Source organism: Lepisosteus platostomus, chromosome 3 (assembly GCF_059453375.1).
Source record: "Lepisosteus platostomus isolate fLepPlt1 chromosome 3, fLepPlt1.hap1, whole genome shotgun sequence".
Classification (NCBI taxonomy): Eukaryota; Metazoa; Chordata; class Actinopteri; order Semionotiformes; family Lepisosteidae; genus Lepisosteus; species Lepisosteus platostomus.
In genome coordinates, this window is record NC_142613.1 from 47,293,924 (window position 1) to 47,308,703 (window position 14,780).

At 37.7% G+C, this 14,780-nt stretch overlaps 1 protein-coding gene across 2 annotated transcripts in view; it reads right to left on the reverse strand.

Moving 5' to 3' along the window:
* Positions 1-14,780, reverse strand: part of cd164 (CD164 molecule, sialomucin) — a 35,020-nt gene that overhangs the window by 9,833 nt on the left and 10,407 nt on the right. The window lies entirely within an intron of this gene.

A 14,780-nucleotide genomic window follows, 5' to 3' on the forward strand; every position in this document is an offset into this window, starting at 1 on the left:
TTTTGCTTTTCTGTGGCTTACGGGACATGGCACTCATCCTTGAACATGTACTACTATCCTGACCTGCTATTCAACTGCAGGGCACACTGCTTCAAGCACCTGAGCTCCACTATGGTCTATATGACTTAAGCCCTTGTTTAAGAGTGGTTTGTACAATAAACTGGACAAAGGAAAGGCACAAAGGCACAAGAGACTGCTGACTTACTACTTAGTTAACCTCTCTGTTTTAAGGCTGCATACCTCTGCATGTCTTTTCTATGGGGATTTGGTTTAAATATCCAAATTCACAGGCCTGAGGTGAACAGCCCAGTGTATAATTTGAAAAGAGCCTTACAGGGCGAAGACGAGGATAACAGCAATATAAATCTGGAAGCATTGCATATGGGGCGGAGCGGTGGCTCTGTGGCTAAGGATCTGCGCCTGTGGCTGGAAGGTTGCCGGTTCAAATCCCGCAGCTGGCAGAGGAATCCTACTCCGTTGGGCCCCTGAGCAAGGCCCTTAACCCCAACTGCTCCAGGGGCGCCGTACAATGGCAGACCCTGCGCTCTGACCCCAGGCTCTCTCCCTGTCTGTGTGTCAGTGTGTCTCATGGAGAGCAAGCTGGGGTATGCGAAAGACAATTCCTAATGCAAGAAATTGTAAAGGGTTAATAAAGTGATGTTATTATTATTATTTTAGAGCTGGGTTTTCTACGTGTGGTAAACAAACAAAACCCAGGAAATTTCTGTAAGCGCAAAACCCATTCTGAGCTCATGAGGTGTTTTCTGTGGTTTACGGGACAGGTTTTTCAAACCTGTGGCTTGAAAAACATCGCCCAACATATTTCTGAAACCTGAAGTGTGGTGTGCGTGGGCAGTGCTCACATCTTAGAAGTGAAAATGAGCTGGAGATGGAGAAAGTGAAACAAGGGGCAGGTGCTCCTCGTGACAGCCTTTTAGTCTAATTATACGACAGAAGAAATAGAAACAGACAAGTGGGAGAAAAAAATGTATTTCTGCACTGTTCTAAAGCCACAATGTCAGCCAATTACACAGATACAGACTATAGAATCACAACTGCAGCAATACATTTGGTTCATGACCTGCGGTCATTTTCAAATCCGGCTAGCTGTTTTGAAACCAGCACTATTAGCAATAAGTTTTACACTATTACTCTGGCATGGATTAAACAAATGTGAATTCCATGTGTATCCAATTTACAAATCTTAACAGATGACTTAAAGTAGTCATTAAAGACTACTGTTTGTGGCATCATGCTAGGAGTCATTTTTGAGATCTGCACTAGCTAAAATATCAGTAATTGACAGTCAAATGTTTCTGTCTTTTAGAAAACATTTGCAATGATCCTTGTTCTGTTGACATATGTGTTGGATCTCACATCATTAGATGTTTCACTTGAAATCAGCCAAAATACAAAAGCACTTTTATAAAATATTTCAGCAATTTACAGACTATACTTAGTACTATGCCACAAAGGCAATAATACAGTGGTTGCTGTGATATAAATTAAAATAAACTCTTAAATTATACTGAAGTAATTTGAGTACACTATGCTTTTTCAAAACTACAATGCCTAACCGTGCTTTACGGTGCTGTTCAAGTCAGATGAGCCACATCTCCTTAACTTAAATGTCTTTCTGACAGAGAGAGAAAACAAAAAATAAATCAATGTCCCTGAAACATTCTATTAAAAGGTTCTTTTAAAGGTGTACAGAAAGTGGAAGAAACTATTGTACTTTGCGTTTCCTGCTTTGTAGCTTTGCTTATACTAAACTATGATTTTGATACAACACAATACAGTTCATCATTGGTGTAAAAAAGTAACTTCTCTCAGGAGCAAAGGCATAAACTGCCCGGAAGTATTGTACAGTGCTGTCAGGTTTGTAACAGAATTCCAGTTTCTCTTTTTGTACAAGTGTACTATATTGCATACCTTTTGCAAATATGGAGATAAACATTTGGAGAAGTTATTCATTCCATGTAATGAAATAAATTAAATACATCTACAGTATGCTAAAAAAAAGGGTTTATTTTTTGGGAAATACATAATGCTCTCGTCCAACATAAGTTTCAGCTGACAAATTAGAGGTTTGGAAGAATTGAAATGCTCTAGACTTTTTCTAGGTTTCAATAAATACTGGCAGGTCACTTAAAAAAAAGTGGCTCAAGTCCCAGAAAGCGCAGATATATTTCTGTAAGGAGCTGAGAAATCTTTTAGCTGTTAGTGTTCCTCACAAGAGAGTAGTATCCTAGTGTCCTTCTAGAGAAATACAACACAAACATCAATAACAGAGTACTATACTATGTGAGTCCATTCCAGCACTTATTCACTTTCTATTGGTGATCTGAGTTGTTGAGCATCCTGAAAAATGTCAAAAATCGGAAGAGTCCATCCAAATGTAACATGTGCCCACATCTGTTCTCACAAAGAGGCTTTCTAAAGCCCACACCATAAGGAATCATGAGGCAGCAACAGAGAGGGTACAAAAAAAAGTGTCTCTGCACTGAAAAACAAGCACTGTGGGCTAGATTCTCAGCAGCACCAAATTGGAAGAACAATTACTGTACTGTCCAGTAGTGGGTCAATGAACACAAGTCTCCTTGCCCTGCCTGCACAAGCCAATTGCCAAATAACATACTATAACATTACTATAAAATATTTTAAGTTTATTACTATTGTATAGTATATGCGATTTTAAAAATATGAAAATATATACAACAGAAATGAGGAATACTGGAGAGAAAGCATTCTTTTTTTAATCAGTATTCACTTACAAATTAAATTAATTCTTCCATTTTACATACAGTACATAACCATTTTACATAAAACACTAAATGCTGCTACCTGATCCCTGGTCTACCACATTCAGTAGCTCTCAGTGACACCACAAAAGCATAGAAAATGTTTAGTTATAAAATGTTTTACTCCCAGGCTGTCTATTTTATTATCTATCCTTTTAAGAAGGTTATTTAATAAAATCCTTTCAATGCATTGGTGTTTCTCCTATATTTGTGTCCATGATGTATAAGGTAATGCTGGAGATAGATAAAATTATATTTCCTTAGCCACTGGTAACACCACAGAGAACAATGAGAAGATGAGAGGTTATCAGCAGTCCAGCACACACAATGTCACAGGAAAGGCACTTTACTGAGTGTTTAGCCAGCAATTTGCATAGGGAAATGTGACATTTACTGTAGAAAATTAAAGTTTAGGCATTTATAGAATGTTTACAAAATGGCAAACTTGGGCATTGAAGAGAACCTGCCATCATCTTATTTTTCTCAGAACTTTAGACTTACATTTGAAAAGGGATTTAAAAAGTTCTAGAAATGCAGTTCAATTTCTTTGTTAAAAATGGGACTTCTCTTTCATGCAGGAATACACAGGTGAACATTACAACGTGGTACTGAAGTAATGTTTTTCTTTTTTCTCCTTTGATAAATGAAACAAATTTTCACAGTGATCATTTCATGGTCTTTGAAATGTATGAATCAGAATCTAATGTCTACTTTTAGCTTTACTAGAAAGTATCTTTTGCACATAAGTTGTCCTTGGATTTTTTCCCAGAACTTTGTCATCCAATATATTCAAAACAATTCCTAGCCTTTTTACAGGAAAATAAAACACCACATATCTTTGCCAAGAACATAAATCACAACCACACGTGATAATTAAATAAAGTCCTGCCACCAGAAAACCGACGGTAGACATACTGTACATCATCAAACACAAAGGCAGAGGGTATTAGCCCTGGTGTTCTAGCTAAATTCCACTCTGGGGATGTACAGTACAATACGCTTTTCCTCAAGTTTCCCTTTCATATAATCAGGGAAGCTCGTTCTAACCTCCCTGACAGAAGTGAGGCTGTTGATGCCCTAATGACAGATGGATTACGCACTTCAGTGGGGGATGAAGGGGGTCCCCTTCTATTTGTAAAGAGCCTTCGATGAAAAATGCAATATTAAACATTACAGCAAAATCTGATGTGGATAAAGCTTGAAAAAAACAAACAAATTATTGCTGTTTCATTTGTGAATAAAAGCACCAGATATTGTCTATAAAAATGAGCAAAAGTCAATTGAGTTACGTTTAGTGGCAGTCATTGAGTTTTTTAAACATCACTAAATAAAATACTTTGATAGTAATGTCAATAATAGACTGTCAGTTTATTATGTTCAGGCATAAAAAATAAAACTGAAACAAAACAGCTAGATTTTTTGCTGTCTGTCATGTTTTCTGCAGGAAAATAGATCAATATGATAAAAAATTTAAAAATGCAGTATGTTTAAATGAAGGAAATATACAGTGAGCGTACAAAGAAACTTATCACAGCACTTACATTACACACACAGATTTTCAGATAAGTTAACTACCAGAAACTCTTGGTTTAACAGACTGCTTTAATGGACCTTGGAGTCCATGGACAAAATCTGCTGAAGAGGGGTTTGTCTGTAAAATCAGTAATACCGGACTTTGCACAAAGAGTAAAACAAGATAGAAATAAATACAACATATGTTTAAAATAGCAGAGGAACAACTGTAATTGACTGTGTTGATTGCACTGGTTAAAAAATAAGTTAAAATATCTAGAAACCAGATATATAATACTGGTTTTGTACTGCTTTAACAGACATTTGGCAATAACGGACACCTCTTCCCTCCTGTTAGTCAGCAAAACAGAGCGTTTACTGTACACAGCTTTGGATAAAATGGTTTTGGTGTCTTTTCGATAGTCTGATCATACATGGCTGGCTGTGATGCCCCCAAGTGACTTGCATGAGCATTAAGTCATCTTAACAGCAAGAGAGTTGCTTGGGCACAGGTGACAAGGTGATTTATCCTCTTGAATGTTAAGCTTGGTAACATGTAGAAAAGCACTGCTTATCAACAGGAGGTTTTATTGTCATGGGTATACCGGAGACTGGACTAAGCCAGTGCACTGTTGCTCACAGCCGGCAGTCTCTAACCCGGCAACACACTACCACACGGTCTGTTACTTGAATGAGGAGCCCAGGAGCCCAGGTGAGGAGGACTGGGCTGCAGAATATGTCGCTCAAGTCCTGGGACCGCGCCTGCTGCCCTTCCTGCAGGCTCATCCTGATGCGACAAGACGGCAGCAGGACAAGGCAACGTCTGCACGCTCATGGAACAACAGCCGGTTCGCCGGAATGTGATAGTTCTGCCACGGGCGCCTTAACCACCAGACATGAACCTCACCGCTGGCCTAATCCCCAATGGTGGCTGCCTGTTCGAGACTGGCAGACCTCCTGTTGATCAGCTCTGCTGACGATTAATGTTAATCATCTTAATGGATGTACCTTCACCATGGCTGTTCAAAATATGCTAGAAGTGCACTTGCTACAAACTGTCATTTTCCCAACAATATCTTTGTGAATATGAGGTTGTTAAGAGAGAAGTTTCTTTTGATGCTTAATAGACAGAGATGTAGAGAGGCACATACTGTATCTGATGTACTGTAAAAGCAAGGAATATCACCTGCTCTCACATCAAAAACCAAGAAGGAATGTCAAATTGTGGTCTCATCACAGTTCCCTTAAGATCTGCAAACTGTGTTAAATGCTTCACATTTAAGACTTAATACACCTAAATTGATCAAAGTTGTCTACACATTTTACATTTCAGTTTTTACAATGATCTAATTCAAGCTTATTACACATGACAGCAATATAATTGTCATAAAATACAGTATGCTTCCCAGAGACTATTTTTCATAGAAGCCTTTTATTACCTGTATTTAGGAGAGTTTATAGACAGAGAATACATTTATCAAATATTACACAGTAGATCAGACAAGGCTTTGGTTACTGTATCTCAGCTGCTGAATGAAGAGAACATATGAGCTATGAATAACAAGCTGTACTGTGAAAACCTGATAAGCTTAAGAGCTATGTATCAACACTGGAGAGAGAAGGGACAGGGATAGGTGCCAGTGTCATTTTGTTCCAGTACAGCATGTTTAATTCCATTGTTCACATTTATTTACGTTTCTAACAAAAACAGCAGGTTAAGGTTAAATTAACCTATTGCTCAAATACTCAGTTAACTACAATTAGCAAAGGCCATGCGTCACTAGCGGGGGTTCAGAACCCATGATACCACACCAAACACATCAGTAAGAGGCGGGAAACAAAATGTGCAGATTTAAAATCTGAGCTGGACATTGGAAGCCCAACACCTCTTCACCACTTCATCCAGGTTGCTGAGGAGCCGGAGCCTATCCTGGCAAGCAACGGGCACACCCTGGATGGGAAATCTTTTACCGGCATCCACAATTATATCATCTTACAGTAGCAATGCTTTGCAGACAATGAAAATAGATAACACATACTATAACCTTTGAGAACCTTTGCAGATTCAAGGATTTTGTCTTGGATATTGGTGGTGTCAACAAAATATACTGCTTGTATATACATTGTCTCTTTTTATTGTATTTTCACAAACGGTACCTTGTAAAAGTATTCAAACCCTTCGCAAATGAGGCTTACGTGTTTCTTTAAACTTAATATTTACTCAAAACTCGAATGCTCAAACTGAATATCTTTAAGGGCAAGATATGATACAGTTCATTGACAGGTCTGCTGTCTTGCGTGACCAGGATACTGCAGACTCATGGATCTGCCACAGGTCTCACATTCACATCCCTGTCCAGCTGCTCAGTGTTAAGGACCAACTTGATCTACTGAGTGTCTGGGAGATGAAGGAGCTTTTCTTGAAGATTGAGTAGACTGTGCTTAAGAGTGACATTCAGAGCCTTCGATGTTCTTTTCCATTCTGTTTTGGGAGTTTTTGAACAAACTTATCACTGACTTGCTTTCTAAGCTCCCTAGACTTCTGGTTAAGTCTTTGCATGAAATGTATTACCTGATCACTATAACTGCACACAGCAGTCACACAATTATGTCTCACTAAGGTCATTTTGTGTACCTAAACTAATTTTGGTTTGCCAAAGAAAAGGGATTGAATACTTATGGAATTATGAATTTTTCATTTGTCTTCCATATGATCTCTTTATTTCAGTTTTTTTTTGTGTGGATTTGGTTATGTTTCAAATATTTATTATTGCTTCAAAGTTTCATGACTGCAAACTTTGAAGAAATAAAATGTGAAAGGATGTGAATACTTTTACAAGGCACTGTAACACAGGCCTATGTGTTGCAAAAAAGTATAGTTCTGCCTTAGTTTTATGTTATACAGTAAATGCACAACAGAGAAAACAAGAATGGCTGACCTCATATACTGTATGCAATTCAAGATCTCCCAACGGTTACTGAGAATATTAAAAGTTAAAGACGCAGAGAATACAATTTTAAAGATGTTGCATTTACAGACTGTATAAATAAGTGAAACAACCTTAGTTTGTTCTGCTGAGTTAGATTTATTGAGTTATCGTGTCATTTTTGTTCGAGTCAAAAGTTTGTCTTTTTTCTGCTCAAGTGGGTGCACCAGTCAGAGGTTATTTTCTCACATTCGACACAGCTGGACAACCAGCTCCTCCAGAAAGCGTGGGAAGGTCAGTCACATATCGGCAAGCAAATGTAACACTCCAGTGGAAAACGTTCCACTGGGATACAGAGACAGTACACTTTTTCATAAAACTCACTATTGAACAATATTGAATATTGAACCGAAACGTAACTTACAACTCGCTATTCTAGCGCAGCAGAGCAGTCACACGATTGCTTATGTTAGGTATATTGGTACACTACATCATCCCTTCCTTTAAGATTTATCTTGATAGCTCAAATACGCGTGTCAGGAGTTTGACTGGCCCACTCAAGGACACTGACTTTCTTCTTCTTAAGGCACTCCGGTGTGACTCTGGCCTTGTGCTCTGGGACAATGTACTTCTAAAAGGAGGACTTTTGTCCCAGTTGTAGGACTTAGGACAAGTATGCTTAATCAGAAGAGAGCTACTTAAGAGGGCAATAGTGCAACCCTTCAAAGTGTGCTTAGCTCCTGCTATGTAACAAGGCTGCAGCAATGTCAAGATCATCATTTCACTAAATCACTACACTGTGATACAGGAACACTGCTTAGGATAATTACTTCAAATGTTAAATCAGAGAACAAAACAAATTTGTTTTTCTTCATCTGGGATAAACTGAACCCAATAAAAATCTGAATGAAAAATTAATGTTAAATTGTCTGTAAGGGACAGTTTTGGGAACACTAATGTGCAGAAAGTAGGTCTGTCATTTCCTGCTGAAGCCGCTTGTTCATAAACCCTTGATCGATCTACCACAGCAAGCAAAAAAATGTTCTGTAGAACTGTATGACACGAGGTAACTGATGATGTGCCACGGCACTGTCGCTGTTTAATAGCAATTCACTGCGATACGTCATAAAAACTAACACAGATAAATCCAGTCCTTAGGCCATATCCATGCTGTCTTAACTGTGAAAAATTCATCTTCAGAGACATTGTATGCTCCATTAACTGAGACGTTGATTCAGGATGGTCCCAAAAGTCCCTTTAAATATGTTTCCTTTGACATTCTGCACTGTCAGCACTTTTGGCTTTTAACAAAGTCAGTTTGAGGAGCAGTGATCTTGGCACTGTAGAGCTACAAAACAGCAATGGAGCTGAAAAGCACAAAGGAGACTCAAAGGCTACCAAAATCTTCCCTTTAAATGGTAAGGCAGCTCTTTAGGTGAGGGCTGGATTGCAATATTCATCCACAATCTAGGATGCAATGTACAAAACTCCTTGATCTTTCTTGTGCGGAAAACTAACAAAATATGTTAGTCATGTTAAAGCAGAGAGAAATGTCATTTCATCCCTCAGTGAAAGTACACAAAATCCCTGAAAAAGGGGAATGACAATATGAATAATATCACGTACATTTTAAAAATAAAAAGAAGCAATCGGCCCAACAGTCTTTCAAAGTGTAAGCTCCCATGATGTTTAAGCTCCATGCAAGAGGAACAGAGGACCATGCCCTGCTTTTTTAATTAAATAGTAGTACTGCATAAATTAACAACTAGGTTTTAAAAATTTAATAAGGGTATGTATGAATCATTTTACATTATTATTGTGGCTCCATCCTTAACTTTCAGTGTCTTACAATTCAGAAATTAATCTGCAAAATGTAGGGCAGCAGCATTATCAAATTAATTTTCTTACCTACAAGCTGATAATACATCTAGGATGTTGACTGCTAAGGTCAAAAGTGAAGAATGACCTTGGAGAAACAAGAAAACTTTGAACTGCTACTCAATTCTGAAGGAACGTAGCTCAACTCTGCATGAACATGATCAACACACTTGGAGGCCATTCAAGGACCGCGTGCTCAGCTGAGATCTGTCTTTTGTCAGCCACAGAACATCAGAGTTGGTGGCATTCACAAATGAATACTGTCTTGCCTTGGAAAGACCTGAAGGTACATCATGATGGGTACTATGTTGTTCACGCCAACCGTTGTGGTGGAAGTGTGATGATGTGGCCAGAAATGTACTTTAACACAAGCATGTCTTTGGTGCAACCTCTCTCCTCGCCATAACACTGAAAAACTTTCTTTAGAAAACAGTCTTCCCTTGTTACGAGCCCATCCAGGAGTGAAAATGTAACAGCAACACATTGTAACCCACCAAATCATCCCCCAGCACTCTGTCCATAGGCTGATCAGGTCTGTTTATCAGCAGTGCCAGGACTGAGTCAATCTTCAGAGAGCTTATATCCAGTACACTTAGTGATATTACCATTTTGACAGGATGACAATGTTCATACCAAATATATCACGATTCTGTAACTTTCCCTGTATTTATGTTTACATTTTCTTCGATAGGTATACATTTAAAATGTTTGATTAAATCTTCTACTGAGTGTTTTATGTATTTGCAGCATCAAATGTACTACTTTATGTAAAATCTAAAACTACAATTTTTTTCCATTCGTTTTAAAACTAAGTTGACTGCATTTTACACTGCTTTCAGTCTAAATACCATACATACCAATACATTTCTCATACCACTAGTAGAAAAACACTAAAAATCTGTTTTCAACCATCTGCTGTTGGTTCTAGATATCAACTATTAAGTATTTCCAAATTATATAGTAACAGCTATACGTCATCTGTTTCTTAGCCTTAATAATCAAAATATGTGATTACTATTTAAATATATAAGATAAATCTGTTTAATACACATTTCATTTGAATATATTGTGCATATTGCTTTCTTTGTAAAATGTGCCAGCATTTGTGTTTTCAATATACAACACACCAACTGTTACTGAAGTTCAGCTGAGGAACTGTTTCATAACCTGGAAGATGCATAGTATCTGGCACTTTCACAAGATAATAAAACAATTTTTATAGGAATGTGACTTTTGAAAAAAAGGAGATAACTTTCTGTCTTCAAAGGGCTTTTAAACAGGCAACAGTCCTCTGAGATTAAAAACACAAAAGGTCCCAGTCAATTGCTATGCAACAAAGAAATAAACACTAAAAAGGCATAAGATGTAAAACAGGAACAGTGATTATTTTACATTAGAATTCTTAAATACGATCATGACATTCATGGTTACTAATCACCTCTGGTGTTGTAAAGAACACCATTAATTTAACCCAAGAGGTGCTACAATATTCAAGAACCATCTGACCACGACTTACTGATGCAACAACTGTTCGTATGAATTTTAGCTTTGGGTCAATGCTATTGCCGAAAAATGGCCTGATGCTGAACTTCGGCCTGGCCGAAAGAAGGAGAAAATTTTGGGGAAGTCTTGAAACTAAACAATGTACACTTCATATTTGTGTGATGCTCTTGTGAGAATGAATCCGGGTGCTGTAGAAGCCTGGTACCTGGGTGCCACAAGGTCTCTGAACACATGGTAGAGGACTACGTCTTTCCAAGAAGAGAACTGGAGACACAGGGAAATGGCTGCATGAAACTCAAAACCCAGAAGTGTGCTATTGGTTTCCTCTCATTCCATGTGGAAATGAGGAAACAGAGACAAATGTCGTGGGAACACCATTGACGCGGGACATATAAATGCTGCTCATAAGGATCTCTTCAATATTACTACTAAACCTGACTGTGGAAGGTACTGGAGTAGCAGCTATTGCAAACAATTTCCTCCCAGAATAACACTCACGAATACATACCATAAAAAGGGCAAACAAGTCAACTTCTGTTGCATATTCAAAGGACAGAGCAAAAACATACCAGAACATCATACAACACAATAATAGCTGATGAAGAATTTCCCACAACATTTGAAAGTGCTGCTTTTGGAGTTTGACTACTGATATGGTAGTCACCGTACCCCACAAAATATCATGTGTGTAATGCTCTGTACTTTAAGTGTTCATTTTGCAACACCATTCATGCTTTCAAAGCACATTTACAACTCGTTATCATGTCTACACTACACCTCACTATTGAGAAATCTATTCATTATGCTCTCAGTAAAAGATGTTCATCATTATTAACCATAATTATTTTCAAAACATATTTACAAATAGTGTTTTAATAAAAACATTTCTGTTCTCTTAAGAAGAATATCACTGGATGTCTGAAGAGCTGCTCATAATAATGCAATATATGCACATATTAATACATCCTTTAATGCAACATATGCACATATGAATATATCAGTTAATAAACTGTAACTTATGCTTCTATTTAAGAAAGTGATGAGGCAACAATTCATCTGTGCTGATTTTTAATTGAAAAGCACCTAGCATTGTTTAATAAAGTCTGGTTTAATAGGCAATAATGGGGAAAACAACACTAAAAACGAAGGAATATGAATATGAAATTTCCATATTTATGTGTGGGCCACCTGCAGCGATTTCATTGATTAAATTAGCATTTGTCTTAAAATCCCCAACTTATTTTCATATGGCCCTTCACCATTTGGCACAATTTGATTTAATTTCCATTTCCAGAAGAGACAAACAGCAGCTCTCTGTTACTTTGTAACAACATATATTTGACAACAATCTGTGATTTACTGTGATAATAGAGGCACTTCAGGGGAAAAGAAAAATGGTTTGATCAGCTTCTTCACATTACATCTAGATTCCACAAGGCTGACTCCTGAGATTTATGGATTTGCAATGTAAAGGTAAAGCATATTTATTATAAATAGATTCTGTAAGAAGCATCTACAGTTAGCAAATTCCTTTTCTTCTAACCATCAAAGACAAGATAACATACCAGCTAACAGCACATCTGAAGCCTTGTCCTCACCCATTTTACCAGCAACTGTCATAAGTAGGAGTATTGTACTTTATTTCTTAACTTATCAAAAAAGCTCAAATCCTTTTGCTTAATAATAAACATCTCATTTAATAATATTGCCTTATAAAACTGTACGGTTCTATTAAACAATTCCATTTAGAAGGAAAGTTATTTATTATAAAATGGGTTGCCTGACTTTTCATAAGCTCATGTGAATGTTTGTTTTATCGAAGCAAGATTACAAGGGCCCCAGATTGCATATTCATAAGTATAAAAGCACTGGTAAAGTCTGGCAATGGACTTCATCGAAAGGAGTGAATCATGAACCCGAGAACACAGATGGATAATATGTGCATTTAAAACTGAGAACAGGAGGCACATTTTTACTCCAGGGGATGTGGGAGTGTGGAACAAGCTGCCCAGCCTTGTTGTTGAAACAGATACCCAGGTGTCTTTCAAGAAACAGCAGGATGAGATCCTTGGATCGCCTAGCTAGTAGAAACTGAATGATCTAGATGGGCTGAATGTCCTCCTCTCGTTTGTAACGATGTTCCAATTTTTAGATTAGCTAGCAGTGGAGTGTTGAATTAGCAGACAGCTCAGTTTTGTTTCCAGTATGTAGAACTGCAAACTGTAAAGTAAAGGTACCACAACTCCTGGTTGCTACTCTACCTAGGTTTATTTTCATATGTGCAGTACTGTATTTCATCAGGACAACAGTATGTTCCTTTTCTTTATTATACCAACTTTATATAAAGTCTGGACCCCCATGGACTTTGAATCATCACCGGTGTTCAGATTAATTCACATAAAAAAGTCTCCTGAGTCTTACTGAACTTCCACAGTACTCTGTGCAGCTGGTAGTAATCAACAGAGCAAAGCACATTTTGGCACATTTAATCATAGGTCAGCACTAAAACCAAACAGTACCATCAGGAAACCCATAATTTTACTACAAATTACAAATCGAATGCATTTTTGTCACTGTATAAATATCGTTAGCAGGCAAAGCCAGTAATAGTAGTCTATACATTTTCAAGCTGCAAATTACAATAAAGGAAGTAATACTGTTAATGTAACCTGTTCTTATATTATTTAAACATGGCACAGAAAGTCAAGAAAAGTTAGCAAAACAAAACAAAAAAATCACTAAGTAAAACAGAGCAGAGCAATAAGACAGCTCTCTTACTAACACGCCCGACTGTCAATACTAGAGACAGATAAGTAATCATTTTTCCAAAACAACATTGCACTGGCTTAGTGCTGAATAGCAATAACACCCAAGGTCTGTACCCTTCTCTGCTAGGAAAATGTATCCAGTCTGCTGAGCACAGCAATCTCCAGTAGCATGCCCATGACCTGGCACAAGTTTCCCCACTCGTGATCCAAGCATACTTGTGCAATGTTAACAGGCTGGGAATCTTACAACAGGCGTCCTCGTCTCTGGTCACAGCGGTCAAAGCCCAGAGTGGACAAGGTTTTGGGAGGTCGCTTTTAACTTCCCCACTCGCAGCCCAGGAAGTTGAGAAAGAAGTGAACTGCAACAGGTGAAACAGCAGCTCAGGTGGAAAAAGAACAAAGAAGGCCGGGCAGCCCTTGAAGGGTGGTGATGATTACGCCTACTCAAGAGTGTACAGTGCTCTACTCAGAACACTGTCTCCTGTGTGACACAACACATCCCAATCTCCGGCGCTGCTTAATCTCTCTAAAAAGATGTGTGGAGCCACACCTGTGTGTGCTGCCTCTGCCCTCTTTACAAATGGAGCAACAGGCAAGCTGTGTTTAAACAGGACAACAATATACAGCTCATGGTATCTGAATGAGGTACAGTAGATGCTGTAAATTCTGAACAGGAAATTATACGGTTTGAATTGTGTATGCTCCGGCCTTCTAATTCAGACGCAAAATTCAATAAAGACATTGCAGGACACCTATTATTTCCTTATAAATGTCTAACACAGGTCTTACTTCAGTGTTGCTTTTATTCTTTTTATTTTTATTTATTTCACAAAATGTAAATATTTATCCTACAGTATTGGAATCCACATTTAACATCTGGTACTGAAGCACTAAATATGAAATATTAGTTAACTAATATTTCATTCGTTATTAAACTAAGTTTAATTGATGTTTTATATCTGATAATGAGTATTTTCCACAATATCTCATACAGACATCAATCAAAAACCTTAAGAGTAAACAAAGTACAGAAGTGAACAAGGTCAAAAACTAAAACCCTCAACAAACTGTAGGAAAGACCTGCAGCCAAAGTAATGCATGAAATTACAGAATTACAGCATGATTTACAGTAAACTGAAAACACACCTAAACCGGTTAAATGTCAAACAGAAAAATAACACAAAGTAATATAAAAACACTGCTCGCAGAGGACTCAAAAATCCCCTGACAAGTGACAAGAAAAAAAAATCAGGGATTACTGTAATCGGAGCTTTTCCTAGCTCTTAAAGTATTACTTGTTTACAAAATAATATTGCAATACAACATTGGGAATAATGACAACAATGTTGGGAATAAACAATTGGTAACTAAATTCGCTGTCCAGCCCGAGT